At 34.7% G+C, this 14,270-nt stretch overlaps 1 pseudogene; it reads left to right on the forward strand.

Moving 5' to 3' along the window:
- The window catches only part of LOC145127731 (cytochrome P450 704C1-like), a 65,446-nt pseudogene extending 59,414 nt beyond the window's left edge, over positions 1-6,032 (forward strand).
- The last annotated feature ends 8,238 nt before the right edge of the window (positions 6,033-14,270 follow it).

Raw genomic sequence — 14,270 nt, forward strand, 5'->3', positions numbered from 1 at the left:
GGTTCAACATGCATAACTCCAAGAAAGGAGAGTTACCCATCCAGCGTAACGCCAGATTGAGTAAGACACAAAGCCCTAGTACTGAGGCTGAGATAGCAGAAATGAGTCGAATACCTTATGCTTCAGCTGTAGGATCGATCATGTATGCTATGACGTGTACTCGACCTGATGTAGCCTTTGCTTTGAGCATGGTTAGCAGGTATCAGGGGAACCCTGGCAAGGCACACTGGACTACGGTAAAGAATATCCTCAAGTACCTACGAAGGACTAAGGACTGGGTCCTTACCCTCGGTGGCAGTGAGGACTTGAGAGTTGTAGGGTATAGTGATGCTAGCTTTCAGACTGACAGGGATAATTTCCGCTCTCAGTTGGGCTGGGTCTTTACTCGAAACGGAGGGGCAATTACTTGGAAAAGTTCCAAGCAGGAGACAGTGGCTGATTCCACTTGTGAATCAGAGTATATAGCAGCAAGCGAGGCAGCAAAGGAGGCTATATGGCTAAAGAACTTCATCGGAGACCTTGGAGTTCTACCAGCTATAAAGGAGCCAATGGAGATTTTCTGTGACAGCAATAGTGCGGTTGCCTTAGCCAAGGAACCAAGAGATCATGGGAGATCCAGACACATTGACAGAAAATATCACTTCATCAGACATCGAATAGAAGAAGGAATCCTCGTGGCAAAGAGGGTATCATCGGATGAGAACCCAGCAGATCCCCTCACGAAGGGACTGACTCGGGCTAAGCATCTCCAGCATGCTCGGAGCATAGGGCTGAAGGATGATATTAGTTTTAGTAGTTAGATAATCTTGAAATTTGTAAAATGTAATTGACATTTGATGATAAATAAAAGCTGTTATTTATGAGTAAAGTATTGCTATCTCTTGTCAATCGTTTACTATTATTTCTTTTTGCATGTTTTGACTTCCAGAATAATTATGTTATGGTTTATATCATATTATTCAAACTCTCCACAGTCGGTCATATGTTGGAAGTAGATATGAATCAAGACTGTCATGGGTTGGCTTGTAGAGGTCTAAGATGTTAGACAAAGCGGGGCTACAGCACTCATGAGTGTTCATAAGTTTTGAGTATTGGATTCAACCCACGCTCACTTGTATCACTTCATGGAATTTATCTCGAGTGATCGTGAGACGGTAATATCATATAAGTCTTCAAACCTAGAGATATGATTTGTTGCCTATAAGTTGGTTATGCATTGATTGCACGAAAACGCATTGGTAACTCGATGTTATAAACTGTGCTTTTGTGTGTAATTCAACAAGTAGTAGAGCAAACATATGAGTCGAAGTTTATCTATTCCTTCTAGGATTAGAAGCGATATCTGGGCCCCTCGATGATTTTGTTTTGACCTATGTACCGGGCCCGGTCATAACTAAATTGATGTGTTCAGTTAAGTTCTATGTCAAACAAATCGGAAATCGGGAAACAAATGTTGGACAATAAGCAAGACCATGTTCCATGTATTTGTCCGGCTGATATCTAGAACAGAGGATTATATGATCACTTATCCAAAATGGCGCTTCATAGTTCAACAGAGTTTTAAGAGCTACGATTGCTGATCGGTTCCTGAAGTCATACTTGCAACTATAGTTTTTAGACTTATCCAAGTGGGAGACTGTTGGATATAGTGTCTAAGTCCATAACTATATTTGGTATGTACTTTACCCGACCCGGCATGGTCCATTTGGGTTGCACTTCACCCGAACAATTTATGGATAATCGTTTGAGAATAGTATAAGTTATGATTTATTAATGTATTATAAGTCCTAATATATTAATATAAAATCATATTATTTAATTAGTATTGATCTATAATTAATTTAGAATTAATTTAGAGATTAAAAGTATGACTAATTAAATATGGGCTCTTTTATTTATATAGTGTGGGCTAATGCTTATTTGGAATGGGCTAGGCTTGCATGGAAAGTCCATGGATACTCCATGGAGCTTTAACCCATGGATCTCATGGAAATGAAAAGACATGGGTATTAGGGTTTACATGGATGTAACCCTAATCCACCACACTATATAAAGGAGGCTTTGGTTCTTGAAATTGCACTAGTTGATGTGTGTAAACTAAGAGGGCCGATTTCAAGAAGGTGATTACTATTCTCTCAAAGTTCCAAGTTTGTGGTGATTTGTGATTTCCATTTGAGGCATCCACACTATTGGTGCTAGGCTCTAAAACTCCAAGCAATCAACTACAACTACAAGGTAAGTAATTCTACTAGCTTTATTTGATTCAAGTTCCCCATGCCATGCTAGATAGGATAAGAACCTTGGAAAAATAATTATTTGCATGTATCATAGTCAAACATAGATCCAAGGTTTCTAGGGTTGCATGTACACCATAGGAGTGTTAGAATGCTCAAAAACCCATCATATATTACTTCTTCTAATAGATATAATCTTCGGTCCATATATGCCAAATGCCAACATTGTAAAATTAAAATATATTGATCTTTAACCTTTTCCACACCGGTCATAGCACTAATAAAATTGTTAAGATCAAGAATCAATGAACGCACAACTCACACGATAAATAAGTGAAAAAAACCAATAACACAAGGAAATTACATTGTTCACAGGATCAAAATGATCAACTAATCCACAAACGAAGCAGAAAGATATTTTATTAGAGTTATAGGAAACACACAACCGTCATACATACATTATGTTTAGGGTTATAGATGTAGATGTAGATTTTATGTGTAATGACAAATTGACCTAAAAACTACTTGTGAGTCAGTGTCAACAAACCATAGATACCAATATTTGAATAAGCTTTCTGGATACACACCACAAACAATAGTTGAGTACCACATACCTTCCACTAGAGCATTACATACTATATTTTAGTTTTTTTATTGAGCACTGTAGACCTTGGATTAGGAACCACGTACCTTATGTCGAGGCAATACCTTATGTCTATGGCCCCTTTTGTATCTTTCCAATTATTTTCATATGTATTAAAGCAAACAAAAATTATTCCAATCGATATTGTCTAATATGTTCTCAAAATAAGAAGAGAATAATTTTGAATCTCATCATTACATTATGCCATTGAATTGTAGATAAGAAATTACAAATAATAATATAAAAAGATATGTTTATTATAGTAAGGTTACGTCACACATCACATGTCTTTTCTTTTATTTTTTCATGTTATTTGAAAATGCTAAATTCTATTGTTTTGATCCCATGTATGAACATCTCTTGTAATGTAGTATTTTTTTAAACAGTTTGTATTTAGTACATGTGATGTATATTTTCATTGTATAACTAATCATCATATATTTTTTTCATATTTTTCATACACAGGCTGGACCACGGACTTGTTTGGGTCGAGATTTTGCATATATGCAGATGAAAATATTTTCTTCTATCTTGTTAGGTTGCTTTGTGTTCAAGTTAAGTGGCGTAAACAGGATACCAAGGTATAGAACCTCAATCAATCTTCACATCGATGGTCAATTGGATATTCGTGTTTTCATGAGATTTGGTTTCAACAATTGTGAAATTTAAGATGTAACTTTATGCACATAGGATGCTTATACATTTAATCTTATAGAACACATACGTTAAAAATAAAAATGTAATAAGCTTTATTAAAAAAATATGTAATTAATATATATATATATATATATATATATATATATATATATATATATATATATATATATATATATATATATATATATATATATTAAAAATGTCTCAAGTTAGGAACAGTATACTTCGTGTGATTTTGGCATATTTAGTCCACATGTTTACATATGTGTCAAAAGTGGTTTGCTTCTTTTATTGAATTATAGTTTCGTCCAAATTTGTAGTAACCACCCACCATCAGGTACTTGGTCGGGTCGCCTCCTCTCCCACCGACTCTCGCTTCTAATATCTTATCCACTGTTCTAATCCTTCATCGATTGCCCCTTCCACGTTTCATCCATCGTTTTACTTACGAATATGCTTCTTCCAGCTAATCCTTTCCTATTTTCGATGCATCCCTAAATTCATAAACCGAAAATTTGATGCGGATGTTTAATTCGTAAAAAGAGAAAACAAAAGAATATTTACCTTCTTCTCCGCCACTCACAGGCATCGTCGAGGTTTTGTTCTTTCTACCTTTCAACAAAGACGGATTATCACCACCCACCTCTCTCAATCTCCTGTTTACTCTTTTATTCTCCTACCAGATCAATGATGGACGGAGGACGGCGGTAACACATCGCTGTCTCCCTTTACCTTCAAAGTACAAACGACGATCGGGACTTCTCTCGCATCTTGAATCAGTTTAGGTAAAGGGCTTCAATTTCTAATTTCGTTTCTTCCTACGCACCCACATTCGTATTTACTTTTAATTTCATTTGATTTTTAGATAAACAGATGAAGGAGAGCATATCGCGTTAGGTTTTGACGCATATGTATTGGCCCATTTCGTTTCTATTTTGGGCTTTCATTCTCTCCATTAATGTTTAAACCCTAAATTTCATATGCTTTTTTTCTCATTCAATTTGATTACACCCGACACTGATTCTATTTCAAATTTTCGTATTTTAGTGAGATTACCCTTTGTCGGAAAAGAGGAGCACTTCAATGCATCTGATGCTGATGGAAATGGTTTGTCGAATGTAACTGACTTCAATTAGTAAGTTATTAAAGGAATAAAAATTTATATATGATTTTCTTTTTACACTTCCATCTTCTTCTTCTCCTAAAATTTGAGGTTTTTTTTGTGATATTTATGTTTCAGCACCCTGCAGAGACTCGTAATCCTAGACTGATTTAAAGTAAGTTCAAAGAGTTCTTCCATGGACTATTTAACCTTGTAAGAAAATATGATGAAGATAGTCATAATTATTCACATGAATCTACTGATTCATTGGAATCCCCTACAAAGAACTATTTTGATTTATAATTTTTTATTTGATTTGGGCGTTGCTAATATCTTATGGATTGACTTCTCACAAAACTAGTTTTAAATTTTTTAATGAGGGTGAGTTTTGATATTGTAGATAGTTGTTTGATGTGGAACTGCTATCTGTCATTGGGAAGCTTCACTCTTCAGATTGTTATCATGCCAAACAATAGATAGGTTATATTATATCACATGTAAGCATGGTTGATTTTGATGTCTTCTTATAGGTTTGGCCTTGAAATTGTAGTAATTCAGTAGATACAATCATGTAGATTGACTTCATTGTCTGAATAGTCAGTGACTTTTTCAGATTTGAGCAAATTTATTGAGGGTTTGTAAGTTGACTAGATAACATGCCTAATAAGCATCAGAAAACCTACATATCTTTTAGTTCACCTTCTTCCGTATCTACTGCTGATTCCTTTGATTCTCCTTTTTAGTGATTTAGAAAGCCCGGTGAAAGTGGATTTATAAAATTCACAGGTAAGTATTGTTTGGTTCCCAATTTACACAAAGTATTAATCATTAAAGAAAGCTTCTTTTTTTTTGCAGAATGAATTGGCAACTTTGGAGCAGCAAAAGTCAGATGATAAGATGTTGAAGTTGGTAGATGATCAAAAGGTTCATTTAATTCTTCTTTTTAAGTCTTGAGTGCTATGATTTGGGTTCTGATTTCGGTATCGATTTGAAGATCTATTAACACATATTTTGCCATGCCATAAGGATGAAGGGTATTTTAGGCACATAAGTTTTTTTCTTGTATTTTAAGATTCTAAAATGTGACCTTTTGGAAAAAAAGAAAATAAAAGTTGAATATGTTTTGTGTATTGTCCATTCTATTTTCTGTTAGGTGAATACTTTGAAAAATTATAATACTTTTGTTGATGGTATTGACTTTGTAGATGAAACAGGAAGTGGAATCAACCATGGAATAACATGTGCCTGCCATGAACTGGTAAGGCGTATGATTCTGCTTGATATGTACATTATTTTCCTCATGCAGTTGATAATAGCCATAACTAAAGCCTTTGTATGGTGTCTCCATAGGGATATTGACAACAAAAAAGAGTCTTCTGTCCCTAGAAAGCTTTAATTACAGTTTCTAAAATCCCACTTTCGTATTGAAGCAGGAGATTGGAATACCTTAACAGTAACCTTGATTGACGTGTATACCGGCAAAATAGTTCCAAGTGGAATCGGGTCATCAGCAACGACAGAGAAAATCAAACAATTAATGAGTTTAATGGTGATATTGTTAAAACGAGACAAGGGAAGAAACCACTTCTCTTTGGTAGTGTACTATTCAAACTTGAACAAGGTATATCCCTCCTCATCCATTGATCCCATGTAAAATGGGCTCAATTATAAATGTAAAAGTAAGGACAAAATAGTCATTTTTTCAGGGGGATTAATGGTTTAAAAGAAATAGTATTCGTTTGAAATGTTCCTTATGATCAATGTCATCAAGAATGCAAGTAGAATTGCTCTTTTGGAACATATGAATTACATGAGTTACCCTTTACTAAATATGAAACACAATAACCTTTGAAAATCAATGTATGTTGCATCAGAAATAGCAATGTACATTTGTTTATTTTTATATTATAACATCTTTCTATTGTTCAATTTTTCAAAAAAAAAAAAATTTGTCGTAATAGAAAAGTGCAAGTAAGACGCTCTAATAAACAAATCATTTCGTTCTACTGTAACATTTTATTACTCTAAAAAAAATTCTTCTCAACACATTGTACTTGAAAAAAAACTACACATATATAGCATTGTACTTTATGTTTTTTTTTAATTGTAAGTTAATAAAAGCAATAAGCCAAATATGGTTTGTATAAAGAGTTCTCATGTCACTCATACATATTCAGAATAAGAAGATGAAGTTTGTAATTGGGTTGGTATTATATGAGCTATTTACATTGTTTATTCTTTTCAGAATATATATATCTATAGAAATGAAAGTCATAAACGAACATGGACCAGAATTTATAGACATTGACGCCATGCATCTTACTTAATTTTTTGCTAAATAATGATTTTGACAGACCTGTTATAGCATCCGCATTTTTTTTATTAAGGCAATGTACTACCTAGCTGTACTTCAATCCGTGATTATAAAGTTCAGCCAATTTAGCAAAAACAAATGTCCACATTTTCAATATGATATTACATTTATTGCAACGTACTATTTGCACTCAGTTTGTGTATTTGTTGACTATGTGTCAAGTGCGTCTATCCTTCTACAATGTCATCATTTGAACTTTTACTGCTCCTCACGAAGCGAGGGTATCCTTCTAGTTGTATATTAAATGGGAATGTAACGATGTTGCTAATAAAGATTTGCACAACTCTTGTGAATAATGGTGTTTCTTTTGAAAAGGTAGAAGGACCGACATAATTAAGCATAATAGAATACGTAGGGTTGAGATTTCTGACCATTGAACCCGCTAACCCGTTTATTTCATGGGTTGGGTTGGATTACATGTTTGGGTTTGCGGGTCAACCCACCAACCCGACTATATATATTATATTTATAAAAATTAAATATTAATTAAGAATACAATAATTTATTTATAAAATAACATTTAGTATTTTTTCCAATTGACGCAACAATGTATTTTTTTATAGAATATAAGAAATGATGTTTTATAATTGTAAGCATCTGCTATGTGTGAACATATATTGAAATTCTTAAAGTTGTACAGATGAATTTTTTTTAGGAAAAAACATAGTAAAAAAGACCAAACATTGTTGTATACATTTAAATGGGTTATGTGGATTGGTTGGGTTGATATATACACCCTGCAAAGTCTTGACTCATTAATCCGCCAACCCATATATTATATGACTTGGATTGGATCAATGTATTCTGACATGTCAATTCATCAACTCGTGACCCGCCAATCCAAACCCAAAATATGTCCTAAGAGAAAAAAACTTTTACTGGAAATTAATGACAGAAGGATCCATTGCTTAGGTAGGGATTTCCCACATATTATTTTAGGTGTTTAGATAAATTTTATGACCGACTAGCGGCGAATGATTGTGTGCGGCTAATCCGTCAAAACTTTTTACATGATATCACTATTGTTAGGTAAAAGAATTTTTTAGAAAGTAAATTCTAGATAACGATTTGTCGTTGATACAATAAACTTAGTGATGCAATACACACAATTGAATTCTTTCAGATTTTTGTTGTGTTATATATATATATATATATATATATATATATATATATATATATATATATATATATATATATATATATATATAGATATATATATATAGAGAGAGAGAGAGAGATCTTTTGCCGCAGGATTGAAAATTGTCAATATTTCGCGAAATGATATACGTTTTTGTAATTATGTGTGACATTTTGATATTTTTCGGTAAATGTTAATTGTTTGGAGGTTAAATGGGTAAAAGGAAAGAGGAAAAAAAACCCTCCCGAGTTGATTTCCAAAATCATATAAGTCAAAAATGATTTAATTCAAAATACTACGATTCAAGATAATTTGTTTCAAAATTTTATAATCTAAAAATAATACGATTCAAAAAAAGTATGAAAGAAAAATATTATGATCTTTAATATTATTTTTATTTAAAATTTTATAATTGTTAAACATTAAAAACTCAAACAGATATTTACTTAAAAAAAATAAAAAAAACAAAGAAAAATTAAGAAATATAGAAAAAAACTAGTATTTTCAAGTATGTAGTAAGATATTTAAAAAAAATGAAAAAAAATTAAAAACGTTAAAACCGTGCATATATCTATTTAAAAAAATGAATTTTTTTAATGAAAAAAATAAAAAAACCAAAAAACCCACTTAAAGCAAAATAAATTAAAAACGTTAAAACCGGACCCTATATATATATATATATATATATATATATATATATATATATATATATATATATATATATATATATATATATATATATATATATATATTGAAACGTCACAAAAATAAGAACCAAAAATTTCATTTTTCAATTAATAAAACATTATACCAAAACATCAACATAATTCTAAAAAAGATCAAATGTATCAAAACATCACAAATTATTAGAGTTATCATGAAAATGCGGAACTATATTGTGTGTGCACTGCACTCACCCCGAGCTCTTCCCTTTTACACAGGAAATACCTGAAACATAAACTGAAAACCGTAAGCATGAAGCTTAGTGAGTTTCCCCCAAATACCACATACCACACATATCAAACATATAATGGGCCCCGCCCGATGAGTATAACGGGCCCCGCCCTAACTCGCATAACGGACCCCTCCCACCGAGTATACGGGCCCCGCCCTAACTCTTACAACGAGCCCCGCCCAACATACAAACATACAAGTAAAACAAGTAATGACATACATATTACCCATTTGGCCCCGCCCACTAAGCATACATACACATGCAAGAGTCATGCAGACATCTAGCACCCTAGCATTACAAATCATGGGTCGGCATTGGTGTCTTCGACCTGCTAAACATAGTAGGGAAGACTCACCTCGAACTGCTGAATCACACTGATAAATCTCTGGTTGTTGGCCCGCTAAAATCCCCACGCGATCAATCACAAAATAAAATCCATTTAATAATTGGATCCCGACTCACATTAAGAGTCTAAACTCTAGTAAAAGACCTTTTTACCCTTTCCCTAACTTGAACCAAGGCCAAGGCCCAATCCAACTGTTAAAAAAAAAATTTCCAAAATAATCACCCAAAGCCCAAATATGGCCCAATTTTCCAAATTGGGCCTAAATCCTTTCATGAGCCTTCAACCGAAAGAGTCCAATAAAATATCAACAGCCCAACAATAGAGTTATGATGGCCCAACAAGGCCCAAGACTACTAAGGTCCAACATGGGCCCATTTCCGAGAAGCCCACAATTTCAAAGCCCACTGCTGAGTACGCAGGGTGTACTCAGCTGGTACGCTTAGCGTACTCTCTTTAGGGCTTGTACGCGCAGCGTACCTGCTTATACGCCCAACGTACACACCGAACATGGCCAACTTCCATTATTCACTTCTTAATCGATTAAGACTTCAACCCAAACTCAGATCTGACTTCCTTAAGGTGATTTATCACGTAAAGTTGGCAACTTTACGGGCATGCATGGCTTAATGGGGCTCTTAGAGCTCAAAAGAGCTTAACAAGTGACATAAATTTTGCATTTTTATGCATAAGGGACCCTCAAAACGTCCAGATCTACAAGGTTTAACTTCTACAACGGCCTAAGCTCAACTAGACCAACCAAAAGGGACCGAAATGACCATAAACAAGCTAAAGAGTAGATCAATGCAAAGAGTAGACTAGGTATGGACTTTATATATCAAAAGTCACCAAAATATGGAGCTCAATTTGGATATCTAAGCTCTCTTCCAAGGAATGAGTCTTCAAGCTTCTTCTTCTGCCACTTCTGTTGGATAAGATGTCTAAGTCCATAACTTATTTGGTATATACTCGACCCGACCCGGCATGGTCCATTTGGGTTGCACTTCACCCAAACTAGTTATAGATAATTTTATGAGAGTTGTATACTTACGATTTATTAATATATTATAAGTTATAATATATTAATATAAAGTCATGTTACTTAATTAGTTTTAATCTTGAATTAATTATGAATTAATTTAGTGATTAAAAGGAAGACTAATTAAATCATGGGCTATTATATTTATATGGTGTGGGCTAACACTCATTTGGGAATGGGCTAAGCTTATATGGAAGTCCATGGAGCTTTTACCCATGGATCCTTGGAAGAGGAAAAGACATGGGTTATTAAGGTTTCACCCTAACCATGTACACTATATAAACAAGCTTATGTTGCATGAAAAACACCCTTATGTGTGTGTAAGTGTGGTGGCCAAAATCAAGAGTTAGTATACTCTCTCATACATTTTCCAAGTTTGTGGTGATTTGTGATTTCCATTTGAGGCATTCACATTATTGGTGCTTGTTTCTCAAACTCCAAGGAATCAACAATCAACAAAAGGTATGTAATTCATCTAGTTCTTTTATGGTTAAAAGTACCCCATGCCATGCTAGATAGGTTATAAACCTTGGAAAATAATATTTTGCATGTATCTTAGACAAACATAGATCCAAGGTTTAATAGGGTTGCATGTACACTTAGGAAGTGTTAGAATGCTTAAAACCCAACAGTGGTATCAGAGCCTAGGCTTGTTTGTTTGATACTTGATGCAAAATAGTGAAAAAAGTCGAATTTTTTGTTGTCTGCCTGATGAACTCACCGAGTCCATGGGGGGACTCGCCGAGTTCATGAGTAAACTCATCCTACTCGGTGAGTAGGTTCGTGCACTCGGCGAGTAGGAGCCTCAGAATGCAGATTTTTGACTTTTGCTGTTGGAAATGGACTAGAAACATTACCCTAAACTGTTTTGGTGTTTTAAAACTTGTTTTTGGTTGGTGTAATGGTTGTTCTAATCCATTTACAATAGCATATATCAAAATTTCATGCTTTGTATGTGTTCATATAATTTTTGAAACTTTGATAATCATGTTCATGTTCTTATGAATTTAGAAGATGATAGGAATTATTTGCTGAATTGTTTAGGATTAATTCTTGATCATTTATGTGTTTTAATGGAGTCCATAATTTGTCCTCAAGTTATGGATATCCAAAGGACACTTCTTTTAAACACACACTTAAAACACATAAGTTACATGGAAATGAAGAGTCTTCATTTTTATGAACCTTTAATTCATAAGTTATGAAATGAAAGGTTTTGAATAGTTTCAAAACATGTCCTCAAGTTTTGGAATTTGTAAAGTTACACACACTTTAATATACTTTAATTCCAAACCCTTAGAGTTTTAAAAGTTAAAATTCAACCCTTATACTATTTATAACATTAATGGTTAATTATTATATATATGTATAAGATCAAAGTCGTCTTACCGCTAGTACGCCTCATTCACGAAGCCAGTCTATAAGGTGGGTATAAGGTTGTTTCCTATAAAATGGCAACTTAATGGGTGTCCACTCTCACCCACCGCTTGCTTGACTGGTGGAGGGTCGTTAGCCGAACGGGTAGGACAAGGACTTATAAATTCTCATTAAAAGTATGATGAATATTATAAAGTAACTAAACCTTATATAAATTCCAAATCTTAGTTACTTTAGGAAAATGTGAATATGGTGCTAACCCATGAAATTCACACTTTGTACCTTACCAAGTCGTTAGTGGAGCGTGTGTGGTTAACCGGCACATTGATTAGGTGATAATATCAAGGGTACCAAGTGAATTTGCATGGTTATTCACACCTTGTTTTGTGATCCTCGGCATCCCGGTCACAAAACTCGAAGGGCACAATCGAGATTGAAACATGCCATTGAAAAGTTCAATGAATCTCAAAAGAATCTAGGAATTTCAAAAAACCAATTAAACCTAATAATTCATTTCGTTTTTCATGGTGGAAATTGGTGAATCGTCATTCACCTACCTTCAAATATATTATAGCTTAGATTACGGCATCCCTCTTCTAAGTTATAATATATTGTGTTGGATCCTAGCCTTAATATTACATTTGGGTGTATTATTAAGGATTCGATATATCTAATCTAAACTTGTTTTCTTCTTTTCAGATGTCTTCCAACAACAAAGCTTCGGGCTCTAACCCTACTGGCTCCTTTTCCCTCATGAACCTTTGTGGGAGGGTCATCTTTGATGGTTCCAACTTCATGGATTGGATCCGGAACATCAGGATGGTTACTCGTTACGAGGACAAGGAATATGTCCTCGATAAGGAGCTAAAGGAGCTTGATGAGTCCACTGCTACTCCTGAGGAGGTCGCTGAGTATCAGGCACATGAAAGAGATGCCACCAAGGTGGCATGCATCATGATGGCTACCATGACAGCTGAACTCCAAAAGTCCTATGAGGACTATTACCCTTTTGAGATGCATCAGGATCTGATGGAAAGGTACCATCAGAGTGCTCGTCAAGAGCGGTATGAAATAATCTCCTCCATGATCACTACCCGTATGAAGGATAGCGAACCAATCACGAGCCACATGCAGAAAATGCAAAGGTATGTGGACCGTCTAATGAAACTGAATGTGAACTTCCCTGAGGAGTTGGCAATTGATATCATTTTGCACTCCTTGCCATCGTTATGATCAATTTCGTATGACATACCACATGAACAAGGAGGAAGTCACACTCAGTAAGCTTCAAGGACTTCTGAAGACTGCCGAAAGTGGTCTTAAGAGTAAGTCGGTTGCTACTCCTACTCCTACTACTACCCCTGTTTTGGCTATCGGGCAAGGCAAAGGGAAGAAGAGGAAGCACCCTTCGAAGGGTACCAAAGGAAAGTCCCTTGAAGGCTCCTCATCTGGAACTAAAGGTGGTTCTATCACTCCTTATGCCATCCCTAAGGATGCTGAATGCTTCTACTGTCAAAATAAGGGGCACTGGAAGCGAAACTGCCCAAAGTACTTGCAGGATGTCAAGGATGGGAAAGTGAAACCATCCCATGCAGGTATTTACACTATATTGTCTAATAACTCACCATATTCTAATTCTTGGGTTCTTGATACAGGTTGTGGTATTCACATCTGTTGTGACTTGCAGGGCCTAAGAAGAAGTGAGGATGTGGAGCACGGAAAGATAAACTTAATCATGGGGAACAAGAAGGTTGCACCTGTTACCAAGATTGGAGTTTATACTTTGTTGCTAGATAGTGGGTTAAAGTTAGATTTAAATAAATGTGTGTACTCGTCTGAAATGGCGAGGAGTACTATTTCCTTTCATGCTTTGTACAAACAAGGTTTTACCTTTTCTTTTGATAATGAAGTTGGTAGTATTAATGCTTTCTTTAATAATGTTCTTTATTTTAAAGCATTACCTTGTGATGGTGTGTATGAAGCTGTATTGGTTGTAGATAATTTAGGAAATAATGTATTATGTATTGATTCTTCTACTAGCTTGGATAAAGCATCTTTGTGGCATTGTCGTCTTGGACATGTAAGCAAGAAACGCATAGGCCAGCTCCAAAAGGATGGAGTCTTGGAGTCGTTCGACCTCAAGTCGGATGATAGTTGTGAGTCTTGTCTACTTGGAAAAATGACAAAATCACCCTTCACTGGTACTTGTGCAAGGGGTGAGGATTTGTTGGACCTTATACATACTGATGTATGTGGACCATTCAAAACCGCCACAAGGGATGCTAATCACTATTATGTGACTTTTATTGATGATTTTAGTAGATATGGTTATGTCTACTTAATCAAACATAAGTCAGAAACTTTTGAAAGGTTTAAAGAGTTTAAACATGAAGTAGAAAATCAATTGG

The sequence above is a fragment of the Lactuca virosa genome, chromosome 7, assembly GCF_052849685.1.
Source record: "Lactuca virosa cultivar CGN04683 chromosome 7, Lactuca_virosa_CGN04683_v6, whole genome shotgun sequence".
NCBI lineage: Eukaryota > Viridiplantae > Streptophyta > Magnoliopsida > Asterales > Asteraceae > Lactuca > Lactuca virosa.